Genomic DNA, 16909 nt, shown 5'->3' with positions numbered 1-16909 from the left:
TAAATCTTAATAAGCCCTTAATAAGCCTGTTTTCTACAGATATTCAACTATTTGATAATTTGATTATGTTGGGGCATGAGAATTTGGATTAATGTATGATGTGAAATTATTTAAAACATCTCATGAAACTCAGCAGCAGCTCAAGTCACACAAGAGTGTAATGACAGACCTGCTGTTTAGTTTCCATCGTGCACCAAGTTAATCTCTTAAACAACAACACAAATTTGGGTTTCTACTTAGTTTTTCTATTGGAAAAAGCAAGAGATAAAAAGTTGAGGTGAGGTAATACATTCTGAGATGTTTGGTGTTTATATATTAGTGCAAGTGCAAGGTCACTTTTTGCCAGAAAAAAAGTATGAAAAGAGAGATTTTGTAAATCTGTAAATTTTTTTACATTATTAAATAGTGGCAAATTATCTTAATAATTTAATTAATTAATTAATCTTTCAACATTTTCTAGCATCTTTCAAGTGCTTGGGTCTTTGCTCTATTTTAGAAATCTTAGTTTAGGTAGAAACTGTGATATTGTAGTCTCATAAATCACCTTAAATATTGTTAATTTGGTGAAAATTCTTTAAGGCGGGAATGGAAGACCTCTATTATTTATTTAATTCAAAAATTTTAAATTGTGGCAAAATATACATAACATTTACCATCTTATTTTTTATGTTTATAATTTTTAATTTCTATGGGTACAGAATAGGTATATATATTTCTGGAGTCTATGTAATATTTTGATACAGGCATACACTGTGTAATAATCACATCAGGGTAAATGGGTTATCTATCATCACCTCAAGCATTTATCATTTCCACATGTTACAAGCATTGCAATTATACTCTTTTATAATACCATCTTAATAATTTCTAAGTCTGCAGCTCAGTAGTGAAAAGTACTTTCACATTGTTGTGCAACTAATATCTAGAGCTCTTCATCTTGTGGAAGTACCCATTAAACTCTGTATCCATTAAACAACTCTCCACTCCTTCTTAGCTCTTTGTAAGTGACTTTGCTCTTGCACTAGCCCCTACAGGTAATCATATTATACTTTCTGTTTCTATGAATTTAACTACTCTAGGTACTTCATTTAAGTTTGATGATACAGTCCTCGTCTTTCTTTCTGTGACTGGCTTATTGCACCGACCATAATGTCCTCAGGATTCATCCACGTTGTCGCATGTGTCAGAATGTTTTTCCTTTTTAAGGATTAATAACATATATCACATTTTGTTTGCTCATTCAACTGTTGCTGGGCACTTGGGTTGTGTCCACCTTTTGGCTATTGTCAGTAATGCTGTTATGAATATGGCTGTGCAAAATATCTCTTTGAAATCTTGCTCTCAGTTCTTTTGGATAAATAGCCAGGAGTGGTATTGTTGGGATATATGATAATTCTACTTTCACATTTTTGAAGAAATGTCACACTGTTTTCCATAGCAGCTGCACCATCTTACAACCCTACCAACAATGGTTAAGGGTTTCAGTTTCTCCATATCTTTGTCAACAGTGGTTATTTTCATTTATTGTAATAGCCACTCTAATGGATGTGAGGGGGTATCTCCTTGCTCATTGTGGTTTTGTTTTGCATGTCACTAATGATCAGTGATGCTGAACATATTTACGTGTGCTTGTTGGTCATTCATAGATCTTCTTTGAAGAAATGTCTGTTCAAGTCTTTTGAAATTGTGTCATCTGTTTTTTGTTGTTGTTGAGTTGCAGGAGTTCTTTATATGTTGTAGATACTGACTCCATTTCAGATGTATGATTTGCAAATATTTTCCCACCTTCCACAGGTTGCCTTGTTGCTCTGTTGTTTCCTTTGATGCCCAGAAGTTTTAAATGTTGATATAATCTAATTTATCAAGTTTTAATTTGTTGTCTGTGCTTTTGCTGTCAGATTCAAGAAATCATTGCCAAATCCAATGTCTTAAAGGACATCTATTAAATTTATCTTTTTTACAGAATCTAGAACTCATGAAATACTTCCTTGTTGAGCGACTGAATGATTTCAAAATTAACCACCAACGAAATCTTCATAGTTTCCCTACTACAATTCCTAATCCCTATGCACATTTTTTTTATTGTAAAAACTGGGGGAGTCCTTTTCTTCTCCTTCTCAAAAGATCTTTCACTCTCTGCTCTAGCTATTGTGTTCTTTCACAAGGTACATACTCTTTATTTTCATTTAATCTTACAAAACTAGCGCAGCTATTTTGATTAAGGTGTTGTCTCTTTATGCCAGAAAAATGCACCTGATACTATCGTGTAGATGTTAATAACTCAGTCGAGTTTGAATCCAAAATCTGTCACTATGTTAGGACAAGGACTATGTCTGTCTTTTTCACTGCCTGGCACAAATCAAGAGCTTAATAAATGTCTGTTGAATTAATAAAGGTGTAAAATGGATAAGATGCTTAACTCATCTAAATCTTAACCTGTGAAGGGACTAAAACTATCAATCTTATGGGTAAAAACAAGTTAATTATACTTATCACCTAAAATTTTGTGAGGATTAAATGGAGAACAAAATGTATTTGTAGGTTTAGCAATGTTTGACAATAGTGATTCCCCATGAATTATGTTGATCAATTACTGCTTAATTAGAAAGTAGACTTGCAGGACCCAGAGAGTCCTTAAAAGTTGCAAAACTGATGCTAAATATATGCATGACACTGTTAAAAAGAAACCATGTAAGGATGTTACACTCTTCTTGGGAAGACAAGGTTAGATAAAAATATGTACATAAAAAGAAACATGATCATTGGTGAGTGAAGCAAATATTCATTCCTATTGGAATTCCAAGAGATTACAATGGAACTGAATAGCCAGATAAAGCTTCCTAGAGATGATGAGCTTGAGTTGTTTCTTGATAGACAGCTGAATTTAGATGACCGCACAGGAAAATAAGGACATGCCAGGACAGGGAACATTTGAAGTGTAGTTTGTCCATCAATTTGTCTTCAGAGTGTGAAAGCCCTTCAATGTCATGCTATGGATTTTATATGTCATCTTCTAGACCAGGGGTTGGCAAACTTGTTAACTTGTTCTGTAAAAGGCCAGACAGTAAATATTTTAGGCTCTGCATATTCCTCTTTGCTTTTTTCTTACAGCTATTTAAAAATGCAAAAACCATTTTTAGCTCCCGGGTTGTAAAAAAACAAGCCACAGACTGGATTTGGCATAGTTCACCGACCACAAGGCTCTATTAAAGATTTTCTAGCATTTACTTGATATAACTAGAGGTACATTCTAGGAAAATGGCTGAGGGAAGCGAGAATCACCTTACTTATCTTTCTTTATCTGGACTTTTATATTGTCAGAGAAAACATGTTTTATGATTTAAATACAGGGACAAAGCTTCATATTTTCTTGTTGTGTATTATACAGAAGAGAATTCTATCATCACCAAGAAAATTATAGTATACAGGTTATTTAGGACAACATTTTCATTGACTTATACTCTCTTTTTGCTGGTTAGAGTTGGTATCATAATTGCTATTAATAACACTACAAATGGGTACATTGTAGACACTTAATGGCTACTTTAAGAATTGAATTTAGGAGGTGAAAAATGCTTTATGAACTCTATAATAAAGAAGTTTTATGGGAGCTAGTTAAGAAACAAATGTTATGAGAAGTGAAAATTCTTCTAGTATGTATCATAAAGCATGACAGTCTTTATGCTAGCAACTTAATTCTACAAGCCTTATGTGTTTGTGTTTAAAGATATTTCCATCAAAATCGAGATATGGAGCCAAAGATATATATTGTCCATTTACTAATCTCCTTACCAATGTTATAAAAGAGAATTGTTTAATTGTTTGGTTTTTGAGATGGAGTCTTGATCTGTCACCCAGGCTGGAGTGCAGTGGCGCGATCTCAGCTCACTGCAACCTCCACCTCTCAGGTTCAAGTGATTGTCCTGTCCTGCCTCAGCCTCCCTAGTATCTGGGATTACAGGTGTGTGCCACCACGCCCGGCTAACTTTTATATTTTTAGTAGAGACAGGGTTTCGCCACATTGGCCAGGCTGGTTTCTAACTCCTGACCTCAGGTGATCTGCCTGCTTTTGCCTCCCAAATTGCTGGGATTACAGGTGTCAGCCACTGCACCTGGCCTAACAAAGAGAACTGTACCAGCCTTACAGTAAGGTTGATTATGTTGTCATATGAACAAATTTAAGTTTCTTCATCTTTTAAAGCAGTATAGGAGAACCCAAATGCTGGGAGCGTATGATGGTTAATGTTATGTGTCAATATGGCTAGACCATCAAACATCAAACATTATTCTTGATGTTTGTGTGAAGATATTTTAAAGAAGAGATTAACATTTAAATAAGCAGAATTTGCATATATCAGTTTATTCTCCATAACGTGGATGGGCTTCATCCAATCAGCTGAAGGCCTTAATAAGTAAAAGAATGACCTCCCGAGCAAGATGGAATCCTACCAGCAGACTGCCTTTGGCCTGCAACAGCAACTCCTTTCTGGGTCTGTAGCCTGCTGGTTTATCCTGAAGATCTTGGACTTGCCTCCACAATCACATAGCCAGTTCCTTAAAATCTCTCCATTTCTGTCTCTGTCTGTGTGTGTGTATATAAATATATATGCATACAAATATATGTGTCTTGTTCACCGCCTGGCACATAGTAAGAGCTTAATAAATATCTGTTCAATTAGTAAAGGTCTAAAATGGATAAGATACTTAACACACCTAAATCTTAACTTGTAAAGGGACTAATACCATCAATCTTACAAGCGAAAACAAATTATACTCCCCACCTAAAATACATGCATATATATACACACACACATGCGTGCAGAGACAGAAGCAGAGGGACTTTATGTATGTATACATCTATATGTATGTACACACACACACACACGCACACATATCCTGTTCTGTTTTTCTAAAGAACCCTAACACTGTGTGTGTGTGTGTGTGTGTGATTGTGTGTGATTGTGGGTGTGTGATGTCAGTGTCTAACTTGAAATCTAAGTTGTGCGGTATGCACAAAGTTAACTTACAGCAATAGGTGAATGAGCTGGTAGGTAAGAAGGAATCTCCCAGTGTGATTGAAATAAAAACCCACTGACATGCATTCTGTATATAGAAAGCAAATGGACAAAAAAATAACCATTTCAAATATAAGTCCTTCGAATGAAAGCCATGTGAACAGATGCGGGAGCATTACAAGCTTTGATATGACACCAGGTATTTTCTCATGGAGGGTAACTAAGCCATTTGCTCTTCAGGGAGTAGTGCAAGGACTTATTCATTGATATGTTGACGGTGAATGACTCTCCAAAGCCATCTCGTAAACTTAAAATTTTTACTTTTTACATTAACTAGTCGTAATCAGGGCCAAGGGTTCTCCTTCAATTATACACAACTATGGACTAAATTTGAGGAAATTTAGATAAGTTCAACTAACAGTTATTGGGTAACTACCAAGTGCTTTTATTAGGTACTGTTCAAAGATATGTAAGAGGCTGTTTCTTCAAGAAACAGTGTCATTGGGGTTAACAACAGCTCCTATCAAAAGAAAGAAAGAAGGAAAGAGAAGAAGAAAGAATATGTGAATAAAGAAATAACATGAGAGTCTAAATACATTATCTTTCTTGGAATAAGGGAGATGCTTATTTTAATCCCACTGTAACATAGATTTTTAAATGGAGTGCATAAAAGAAAGTCACTCAAGGTGGAATATCACTCTCTGACATGTTCTGAGGAAACAAAATTTAGGGCAGGTACGCTTTCATGAAGAAGAGCGACAAGTAAGGATTTAACAAAATGGCATGTTCAGAATAACAGAGTGATAAGATCCATTGTGGGGACACCAGGCAGATAGGGATGGAATTAAGTCCCCAGACTTGTGAAGGGATGAAGGAGCAGAAACAGGTGAACAAAACTGCTTCTGGAGATTTTGCCTTATTTGTGGTCTTGTCTAGAGTCCTTCGAATAGTTTTAATAAGCAGCTACTTGATGAATGCCCAAAATATCTCAAGTGTAACCTAACTTAGAATATTAAAAATAGGAGGCTTTTTGTTTCTTTTGCTACTTGTTTCCTCCCAAATGGTCTCTGTGGTTATGATTTTCCAAGTGTTATCTATTCTTGCTTCTTAGGTTTTATAGTTTTAATTTTTGGTTAGAGCAACTAAATTTCAATGATAGGGTCTGGAACACTTAAGGATATTTACCCGTAGAACTATCTTTTATACAACAGCCTGAAAAGAAGTAACAGCATTCTGGCATTTTACATTGTGAAAGGAGGAGCAATTTTATTTATTAGAACATCTAAGCTATTGACTTTCACCACAATCTAAAATAAACTGTCTTGCTATTTAAACCATGGGTACGATGACCTATTTTCTACTTCTGTTCAGAGAAAATTCAGATAATTATGAAGAAAAAATATTGAATGTCAAAGTGCATTTGCCTTTGCAGAAATAGTATGAGGTGTTATTAATGAGGATCTGCAGATAACCACAATTTTGCACTGTTCAACATTCATAAATAACTACTGGCTAAATCAAGGGAGCAATTTCTGCTCCTATTGTGTCTTGCATGTGAAGTGTACATGTTATCTCAACATCAGAGTGTGTGTAGTACTACCAAAGGAAGGAATATGATGATAGAAACACTTTGAGCCACAAGTTATCAGCAGATCACTTTGTGGTATGGCAGTGTTCCAACCAGGCATAGTTTCTTTTGTGATACAAACAAAGGTTTTTCTTTTGCCTATGTTTGAAATCCAACCTGATATACATGATTTGTTCCACTAGACTACTGGCTAAGTAGGTACATATTTCTTTTAATTAATACTGTGAATACATAAATTACAAATATATTATACATTTGTATATATTACCATATATTACTGGGAAAAAAATATATATATAATGGTCTAAAAGTTTGTGCTGCCCCAAATTCATGTATTGATATTCTAACCCCCAAGGTGATAGTATTAGGGATAAGGTCTTTGGGCGGTGCTGTGTTCTGAACGTTTGTGTTTCTCCAGAATTCATATGCTGAAATCTAATCCCCAATGAGTTGGTATTAAGAGGGGAAGGCTTTGGGACGTGACAAGGTCATGGGGGTGGAGCCCTCATTAATTGGATTTGTGCTCTTAAAAAGAGACCTAAGAGAGCTTATTTGCTGCTTTCACCATGTGAGCAAGAAGCACCATCTTAGAAGCAGAGCGTGGGCCCTCACTAGACACTGAATGTGCTGACACCTTGATCTTGGACTTCCCAACCTTGAGAATGCAGAGAAATAAATTAATAAATTCCTGTTGTGTATAAATTACCCAGTCCAAGGTATTTTGTTCTAGGAGCCTGAATGGACTAAAATACACACACACACACACACACACACATTTGCTTGTTTTTTTAAACCAATGACTTGGAGATAACAGTACTTTTCTGACTGTATTCAGAAATCTAGTTGGTGAGTGGTTAGGGATAGATTTCTTTGTATTAATCAAATATTGATGATTATTTGTTAAATTATCCTTTTTTCATATTTATATTTCGATGTTTCAAGCTGGAAATTAGCAAACACTAGCTGCCATTAGTTAAAATGTTCCTGCTGATGGCCTAGGCTACATCAGTTTAACTCTCCAGCAAATATACTCAGCCCAAAATGGTTTAAGCACATACTTTTTTGGATGGATTCTCGATAGGACCAACATTTGAACTTGAGTGAGATCTCAGATGCTGAAACTGTAATTTTTCTAATCTGAAGCCCCTTTACAAACAATGGTTTTTACTTCTGATTTTTCTCTGTTTTAATTTGTACACATTGTTTTCCAGCTTTCACCGCCACTACTAATGTGGTGAGAAGTTGCTCGAGGCACAGGCTGCAGATCATTGAATAATGTAATTATAGTCTGTTGGCTGGGCTCTTAACTCCCACTGAACAGAGTCTCCCAAAAGTGATGACTCACAGCTATAGTGCAGTACAGCGGACTGTAGAAGGGTGACAATTTGATCTTAGTATTTGTGAAATACTAAATATTTTACTTCCTAGTATTGTTAGTATTTGAGCTAAGGCGTCTTATTCTCCAGTAAAAATTCTTAATATTTGAACTTAGATTTGTGATGAAACTCAAATTTGATAAGTTCTATAAATAAGAATTATAGAAGTGAAAAATTATAGAGCTACAATGTGATGTCTCCTATTCTGGTATAATTGTTTAGATAATTATAAAGCACCAACGAATATTTTGATAACGAAAGATACGATATTTTGGATAAAAATATATTCTCTAGAAATTCTTGATAAATTTTATGGAAGTCATAAATGTTCTTTAGTAGTAGCTTGGATATATACTGGCAACAGTGATTCTGAATTCTACTCCCTTCCTTTTCTGCTTCTTAGGGATGAACTAAGCTTTATGATTTTCCAACTGCTTTTTCCAATCATCATCTATTTATGAAACTATACGGAATAAACTGTAAACTATAAACAAAGAAAGGTATCCATGTAAGAAGTTGAAATGGGTAGCCTTTAGGGAGAGTAAACTACAATATTTTTAAGTATATAAATACACATAAGTTACATTGTAAGTGGCCTACTTTCAAGTAAGTCCCATGTAAGCATGCATAAGTGTCCTGTAAGGAGAACTCAGCTACAGGGACTAGTCAATATTAATGACTGTAATAAAACTAAATCTAATTACCAGAGAATCAAGAGTTTAACTTTGATTTAAATGACGTTTTTCCTGTTATTCAGTGCCATAGATATTTTAATCTCCAATCCAACACGCTACCTACTAGCACACAAAAGTAGGAATCAGAAGGGCCATGCTATGTGTACCACTTCTTCAGTGTTCCTTAGGTGTCCTACTGTTTGGTGGAAAACTTTTTTTTTTTTACTGATCTTCCACAATACATTTCTGTGGAGATATGTTTGTATATACATATCAACTCTTATACTATAGTCTTTTTATCAGTTACCTTTCTAGTCCTTTTTATCGGTTCTTCATTTCTTCCTATGCTGGAAGCATGCACTGTGATGTTTAGTGTGCCACTGATATGAATCTAGTCTGCTACTTGTCCATTAATAACAATACTTTAAGGATAGTGAATTGACTGAAAAGAGACAAAAAACAGCATGAATAGGAATCTCAAAATATTCTTAACTTAAAAAAAAATTGATGTAGTTTGGATTACTTATGCAGGCCAATGGATTTACATGTGATAACTTCTAAGAAATCCTTTGATTCAAACTACCCAATAAGTTGCTAATTGTGTGCTTTTAAAAAGCATGGCATAATCTAGGAATTATTGGGCTGACTGAATATGGCTAGAATAGCTTCAGAGTTGATTTTAACACCTAAGTTACACTTCTAGGGTTGTAATAGAAAAAGGTGAATTGAGAACATTTAAAGAGCTTGATTTGAATGAGATCATCTAAGAATGGCTCAAAGAAAATCAGAGAGCATTGCATGGTGATTGTAGAGAGAAAGAATGAAATAAAGTTTAGACTATAAAATAGACCTTGAAGTGGATAGTGACTGTACCCCTTAGTAATTTGAGGTTGAAATCTAATGGACTTTAAAATTTGGAGGTCTGCTTTAATAACATCAGTCTAATATAATTTAAAGGAAAGGGAATAGATAAAATTTGTAAATCTTTTTTATTTTTATTTTTAATAATCAGGAAGTTAGACTAGAATAGGCAATGCATGAGTCTTCTTTGCATCCTTGTTTAGGTGCACGATATGCCAATCAGGAGGGAAGAGTGTGAGATTCAGGAAAGAATTAGGTCTTCTCAGGAAGCTTGTGTATCTTTTTTTTTTTTTTTTTTGAGACAGAGTCTCGCTCTGTCACCCAGGATGGAGTGCAGCGATTTCAGCTCACTGAAACCTCTGCCTCCCGGGTTCAAGAGATTCCCCTGCCTCAGTCTCCCAAGTAGCTGGGACTACAGGCACATGCCACCATGCCCAGCTAATTTTTTGTGTTTTTAGTAGAGACGGGTTTTCACCATGTTAGCCAGGATGGTCTCAATCTCCTGACCTTATGATCCACCTGCCTCGGCCTCCCAAAGTGCTGGGATTACAGGCATGAGCTATTACGCCCAGCCATCTTATTTTCTTAGAATGAGACAAGTAAATGTTCTTGGGGAAAGTTTTTCTATCTTAAAGATCATTATTCATCAATATAATCTCTGCCTGCATGGCTCAGTACATAAAATTGGTTTTTTAAAATTTTTATTTATTTCAGTTCTTTCATCTCTGAGAACATTCCTTCTTTCAGGGATTCACAGATTCTGATTCTCCGTGACATATATCATCATCTATGCTAGTTTCATGTGTTTGCATGCTTTGGCAGCGAGAAGTCATCACCAGCTTCTCAGAGGTATCCATGGGCCCCTTACAGAACTCTGCTGTATAGGACACAGATATCTCTGAGATTATCCAAGCTAACATAACTAATTATTTTCCTTAATTGACGTCCTGCTTTTATCTGTTTCTTAAGAAATTCAAGAAAGCTTTATTACAGCTTCTCAATCTTTGGTAACCAACTATCTCATAGAATAATTATTCTCAATCAATAGACACATTTGAATTGCCCTGAAGACTTAAAAAAATATATATTCCCTGGGTCCCATGCCCAGAAATTCTGATTGAAGTTGTATGTGGGGAGGTGGCAAGTGGGGGACAATATTGAATATTTTTAAAAAGCTTCCCTAGATGATTCTAAAGTTCAGCCAGGGTGGAGAACCACTGGCTGAAAATGTTATGGAGCTTCACATTTTAATTAGTCATGGTAAATTAACAGCAATTTCGAAAATTAGCATGAAAATGTCTTTCTATGCTACATGTAGTGCTCAGATTTGACTGGGCAGATAAAGAGGAAAAAAAGTGAATGAACCAGGTTATTGTATATATCTGAATGGTTAATACCTACCTAAGTCATCTCCAAAGTCATGGTAAAGCTCAGGAAATAAAAGGAACTGTAACTTTTCTTTAGTAAATCCTGTGTAAGTAATTAAATTACTGACTACAGGACAATTAAATACTGACTATAGAAATTTGATTGTTTAGAAGAACCCAATCTAAGCACAAGCATTGAATCATGTATGTTGTTCACGAAATATTCATCACTAAAACACAAGCTTCCCATCCCTTTCTAAGGAATCTGACCTGTTTTAAAATTAGGTCACTGATGCCTCTACTACAGTTATTTTGAGATTTTAAAATAATATATTTTAAACGTAAGTTTCTTGAAATGTAAATATATTCTTTAATTTCTCTAGTTTTAGTGTTTTAGTCTAAATTCCCCTTCTTCCAGACCTTATGCAAAATCTATATTCATTTTTAAAATTTAATTAACAAGGATTCCTGCATTATATGAAGGATATTTTTTCCTCTACCTCATCCCATTTCCATTTTCCATTGATTTTTAAATCAAGATTCCAACCAAGTCTTACTCATTGATGAACTAAATAAACTGTTCTCTAGCAAAGAGGATGCTTTCTAATTAGCTGTAGGATATAATTAACACATGCTCTGGGCCAGTAAGAATTGGATTTGCCAGATGCCAGCATCTGATAATCCAAGCAATATTAATGGTAACAGGCAGAAGAGTGAATGAAGAATAGGAAAAAGAGAAGAATGTCCTTACTTCAAGGGGATGAGGCTGTCAGCATTTAAGTGTGAAAATTTCTGACAACTTAGTCACTTGTGCTATTAAATATGTTAAAGCTTCCATTTTCAATATGCAAGTCTGTTAGAGCAAAAGGAACCGTGGAGGATTCTGCATCAATAACCATGTATTATGGCAATTAGTCCATGAAGTGCAAAGCTGCCATAGATATAAAGCATCTTAGCTGAAAACCAGAATCTTGGCTCTACGACAAAGTTTAATTTTTGATAAAAGCCTACAGTTGGCTTCAGAATTTGTCTAGCACCAGGGCACCATGATAAAATTATATTATTTCTTATTAAGAAACCAGACCATGAAATACTTTAACTCTATCTCATTTTCATGAAGTTCCAATTTATCTAATCCAATTGCAGACACATGTACATGGACCCCAATGAAGATCTAAGAGCTTTTTGTGCTATTTGTAAGGTCCAAAAATAGAAAGCAGCATATTAGATTTGATTCTGAAATAAAAATACATTACTTACAAACAGAACAAAAAGTTTCATGTTTGACTAAATCCTTTCAGAAATCTCTTGGGAGCAGAAATGTGATATAAAAAGGGGCATTGCAATTTTACGTGAAACAATCCCTAAGGCCCTTCACATCCATTTTACTTGATCTTTTTATCACAAATGGGGAAGTAATAGTTACTATGAATCTTTCAAAATATTCAGAGTTGCCTAGCATTCAAAGTAGAATAGCAGTATCAAAATGTGTAGGAAGCGTTATTAACTCTACCCCTACTAATGTGAAATCTATAAAAATGAATTTATTCAATTCACATCATGTCATTTGTGAATTCTGGATAATCATGAGGTTTTGTCCATATATATATAAACTTCAGTTAGGAGCACTGTAATGTAGGCAGTTATAATTCCAGTGTTCTGCATAATGAACTAAGGATTATTCAAATTGAAAGATCTGAAAGTGATTCAACATAAAAAATGATTGAAAGAACTTACAATGTTTGTCTTGAGGAAGAAAAGACTAGTTAGACCATAATAGCCATCTTCAAATATTTGAAGGACTTCCGCATGGAAGGAGCAGTGAGTGCTTAGGCACAGCTAAGAACAGTGGTGAAAGTTTGAAACAAGGATCTGAGACTCAGGATGAACTATCCAATCTAATCAAGATGGGGTTGAAATATAGATTGCTTGAATATGTTTCCCGACGTCTTCATTTACTAGTTGTGTGAGCTTGGAAAAACTACTTTACCTCTCTATGCCTCAAGTATGTAACCATAAAATGGGGCTGGACTTGCTAGCTAGTGGAGGCTTTGTGAGGCTCAGAGTTATTACTGCACGGTGGACAGAACTTTTGCCTACCATATGATCAGTCCACAGTAGGTGTTCCTATCTTTTAAAATCATGCAATTTCATTTGACTACCTTAAAGATGAGAAAACCCCCTCCTAGAGAATTTAGGGATTGTCCGAAGAACACCCTCCACTTTCAACAACTGTCTGTGTCCCGTTATCTTGTATAGTAGTGTTATGACGTGAATTATGTCCCTCAAAAGATACACAAAGTCCTTACTCTCAATATCTAGGAATGTGTTCTTATCAGAAATAAGGTCTTTGAAGCTGAGCTCAAATTGAGATGAGGCCGGTGATTAGGGTGAGCCCTAACTCAGTATGACTGGTGTCTTTTTAAGTAGAAGGAAATTTCGACACAGACGCAGGAGGGGTAAATATCACATAAAGACACACACATAAGGAGAAGGATGGCATGTGACCACGAAGGCGGAGATCGAAGTGCTGCAGCTGTGAGCTGAAGAATGCAGAAGAATGACTAGCCAACCACCAAAGCCAGGAAGAGGAAAGATTCTCTCCTATGCAGAGGGAGTGTGTCCAATATCAATATCTTGATATTGGACTTTTGGCCTCTAGAACAGTGAGAGACAACTAGCCGGGCGAGGTGGCGGGCGCCTGTAGTCCCAGCTACGCGGGGGCTGAGGCAGGAGAATGGCGTAAATCCGGGAGGCGGAGCTTGCAGTGAGCTGAGATCCGGCCTCTGCACTCCAGCCCGGGCGACTGAACAAGACTCCGTCTCAAAATAAATAAATAAATAAATAAATAAATAAATAAATAAATAAATAAATAAATAAAATAGAACAGTGAGAGAATAAATTTCTGTTGTTTTAAGCCATTCAGATTGGGTAGTTGGTAATAGCAACCTTAGAAAACGAACACAGGGATATTTAATAAACACCTGAAAAATGAGAACCTTGTTACCGGAAGGATTTGTATAGAGACTAATACATCCATCAGTCAGGAAGGTTGTGGGAAAAGCCCCACACCCGATGGGAAAACAGACTAAATCTATTCAGTGCAATGCTTTTTTGTTGAATGCTCAAAATTAGGGATATAATGATGAAGTCATTGGACTTGTCATTAATTATTTCATAGTTTAGATTATTTCTAAGGTTCTTATAAATCTAAAACACTTTCATTATTTTATGGTGATTAAAGTGTATTAAATGTAGAAAATCAAACAGCTTGTCCAAGTGCAAATACATTTAACAATAAAACAATACAAAAAGTGCCCAGTAGAATTAGTTTGCTTATCAAGATAGAATTATTGATCCTAAAATAAAATGCTAGGTTATTAAAAATGAATCTATAAATATAACTTTTCTATAGCAGAACAAGGTCCCCTCCAATACAAAATTTGATATATGTCATTTTATAAGGTAACATTTACAATATAGTAAACAGTGTTTACAATGCACAGTTTGTACCTATGCAAACATATTGTTTTACTATTCATCCTTATTTACAGAAAAGATTTGTGTTTTCAAACTCTGTTAACTGGAAAATTGTACATACAGTATGGAGTAAAGTTCAGAATGTAAGGTTTAGAAAACTAATCATTGTAAATTAAACATGCTTTAACCTGTTTCATGTAGATTTTACTTTTCAATTTTTATCATGAAAATTTCAAAATATGCACAAAATTAGAAGGAATAATGGAATCAGTCCCCATGTACCCATCACCCAACCTCAACAACTATCAACATTGTAAAATATTTTAAATGGCCACTTTGATTATCAAGAACTATGGGCCCAACATCAAAATGATAAAACAAATTTTAATAAATTTGTTAATACTTCAGTATTCCCTTACAAAGAACAATGATGGACTCATGGTAGACTCCATATTTTCAAATTAATCATATTGATATAATTCAAGTGAGATTTTTATTTGCTTATATTATTTACCTATTTATTTTAGAGATATGACCTCTCACTCTGTCCCCCAGCCTAGAGGGCAGGGGTGTCATCATAGCTTACTGCAGCCTCGAGCTCCTGGCCTCAAGCAATCTTTCTGATCCTCCTGCTTCAGCCTCCCAAGTAGCTGGGACTACAGGCATGAGACACCACACCCAGCTAATACTTTTTTTTTCTTCAGCTACGGGTCTCACTATGTTGCCTAGGATTGTCTCAAACTCCTGAGCTGAAGTGATCCTCCTGCCTCAGCCTCTCAGGTAGCTGAGACTACAGGTGTGCATCATTGCACCTTGTTTAGTTTTGCGTTTTAACACTGTAATGTAGAAAGTTAGGACAGACTGTAGAAAAACTGGCATTATGATTACATTCAAAGATCACTCACAAATAGAATGCAGTCTTTCATCTTAGCAAAATGAAAGACTGTCTTTTTTAGGCAGGCACTTATTCAAAGTATGTTAAAATTATGTGGAACTTTTTTTAAAAAAACCTTTATTTTAGGTGCAGGGGTACACGTGCATGTTTGTTATATAGGTAAGTTATACGTCATGAGGGTTTGGTGTACAGGTTGTTTCATCACCCAGCTAATAAGCATAGTACCCAATAGGTAGTTTTTTGATCCTATCCCTCTTCCCATCCTCCACTGTAGAGTAAACCCTGGTGCCTATTTTTCCCTTGTGTTCTTATGTACTCAATGTTTAGCTTCCACTTACAAGTGAGAACATGTAACATTTGGTTTTCTCTCCCTGCATTAGTTCGCTTAGGATAATGACCTCCAGCTCCATCCATGTTGCTGCAAAGGGCACAATCTTATTCTTGTCACGTGGCTACATAGTATTCCATGGTGTATGTGTACCATAGTTCTTTATCCAGTCTACTGTTGCCGGAAATTTAGGTTGATTCCATGTCTTCGCTATTGCAAGTAGGGCTGTGATAAACATACGTGTGCATGTGTCTTTATGGTAAAATGTTTTATATTCCTCAGATATATACCCAATAATGAGATTACTGGACTGAATGGTAGTTCTGTTTTAAGTTCTTTGAGAGATCTTCAAACTGCTTTCCACAGTGGTTGAGCTAACTTACATTCCCACCACCAGCGTACGTGTTCCCTTTTCTCCTGCCAGCATCTGTTATTTTTTTTTTTTACTTTTCAGTAATAGCCATTCTGACTGGTATAAGATGGTATCTCACTGTTGTTTTGATTTGCATTTCTCTAATTATTAGTGATGACGAGCATTTTTTCATATGCTTGTTGGCTGTGTGTATGTCTTCTTTTGAAAATCGTCTACGTCTTTTGCCCTCTTTTTTAGTTTTATTTGCTTGCAAATTCAAGTTCCTTATAGATTCTATATATTAGACCTTTGTCAGATACATAGTTTGCAAAGATTTTCTCTCATTCTGTAGGCTGTCTGTTCACTCTGATGATAGTTTCTTTTGCTGTGCAAAAGCTCTTTAGTTTAATTAGGTCCTATTTGCCAATTTTTGTTTTGTTGCAATTCCTTTTGGCATCTGTCATGAACACTTCACCAGGGTCTATGCATAGAATGGTATTTCCTAGGTTATCTTCTTGGGTAGTCATTTGTAATTTGATAGGAATAGCATTGCATCTATAAGTTGCTTTGAGCAGTATGGCCATTTTAATGATATTGATTATTCATATCCATGAGCATGGAATAATTTTCTACTTGTTTGTGTTTTCTCTGATTTCCTTGAGCAGTGTTTTGTGGTTCTTGAAATAAGACACTCTCATCATTCCTATTCAACATAGTACAGGAAGTCCTAGCCAGAGCAATTAGGCAAGAGAAACAAATAAAAACTATCCAAATAGAAGAGACAAAGTCAAACTATCTCTCTTCACAAACAATAAGATTTTACACCACAGTCTCTGCCCAAAAGCTCCTGGATCTGTTAGACAACTTCAACAAAGTTTCAGAATACAAAATCAATGTATAAAAATCAGTAACATTTTATATAGTAACAACATCCAAGTTGACAGCCAAATCAATAATCCAATCCCATTCAGAA

The sequence above is a fragment of the Chlorocebus sabaeus genome, chromosome 3 (genome assembly GCF_047675955.1).
Source record: "Chlorocebus sabaeus isolate Y175 chromosome 3, mChlSab1.0.hap1, whole genome shotgun sequence".
Lineage (NCBI taxonomy): Eukaryota > Metazoa > Chordata > Mammalia > Primates > Cercopithecidae > Chlorocebus > Chlorocebus sabaeus.
The sequence above is the reverse complement of the archived record's forward strand: the minus strand, read 5'-3'. Positions refer to the sequence as shown.